The 1,064-nt window shown below is 32.0% G+C and overlaps 1 pseudogene across 1 annotated transcript in view; it reads left to right on the forward strand.

Annotated features, from left to right (window-relative positions):
* LOC101293813 overlaps nucleotides 1-943 on the forward strand; it is a 2,892-nt pseudogene extending 1,949 nt beyond the window's left edge. Inside the window, exons 2-3 of the transcript XR_185144.1 lie at nucleotides 123-149; nucleotides 247-943. The product of XR_185144.1 is annotated as a protein ETHYLENE INSENSITIVE 3-like (transcript). The remainder of the gene's footprint in view (nucleotides 1-122; nucleotides 150-246) is intronic.
* The last annotated feature ends 121 nt before the right edge of the window (nucleotides 944-1,064 follow it).

Here is a 1,064-nt window from a genome sequence, read left to right on the forward strand (position 1 = left end):
GGGGGGGGGTGTGGAAATGTTTTGTAGTAAGTGGCTGTGTTTTTTATTTTGAATGCAAAGTACTGTGTTCATAAATTTTTGTATTATTCTCTTATTAATTCTCCGCTTCCTTGTTTATGCAGCGGAGTCTGGAAATTGTTATCGAAAAGGTAAAGGGATTTGATTGTTTGGTTGGCAATTTGTAGGGGAGTTCACATTCTTATGTTCTGATTCAATGATCTACTTATATGTCTGACAACATTTTAGGTTGCAAACTTGGTAACGGTTCAAACAAGTTACGGACAACGTTAGTTACAGGAGGTTTTGTTGTTAAGGTAATATAGTTTTTAAAATTTGCTTGCATTCTTATATTTAATTGGCAGCAGTTGCTTAGCTTTTATTTAAATGGCCTGCAGTTCTTCAGTTTCCAATATCTTGTTTGTGTAAATTACATGAGTCGGATCATGATGCTCATTTCAGCACTATGATATTTGCATGTCTAGGGGATCAAGTTTGTGTTTGTTTTTTGATTTGGAGATCTGGGAGTCATACGATCAAAGGGCCTATGAGTTTAGTGACTTAGTCCCCTTCAAACTCCAAAGGGGATTCCTTTACTCTCTGTTGGGCTACATGACTACATCCAAGCTTCCAGAATAGATTACCTTTAGTTTTGTTGTGTGTAGTGAACGAATTTTGAGGTTAGGAAATCACTATGCTTTTAACAAATTCGCTATTCGGTTACTTTTTCAGATTTTTTTTTTTCATTATTATCTTTTCTTTTTACAGTATCAGGTGTTAGGAAATAAAGGAGTATGTTTTTAGTTAGAGAAAAAGGTTCAGTTGATATTAAGCTTTTCCTCAAGATTGACAACATCAATTACTGGGTAAAGATATATGTTTTTTGGAGTGATAAAAGTTAGTAGAACTCTTGTATGTATATATATTTTTAGAGTTACATGTTAAGCAAAACAAAATAAAATAAATTATGTCGAGAAAATATCGAATATCGATGAAAATTTTATCAATTTATATAAACATGTTTAATCTATAGTTGATTAAATATATACCATTGTTGCAAAAATAAA

Source organism: Fragaria vesca, linkage group LG7, assembly GCF_000184155.1.
Source record: "Fragaria vesca subsp. vesca linkage group LG7, FraVesHawaii_1.0, whole genome shotgun sequence".
NCBI lineage: Eukaryota > Viridiplantae > Streptophyta > Magnoliopsida > Rosales > Rosaceae > Fragaria > Fragaria vesca.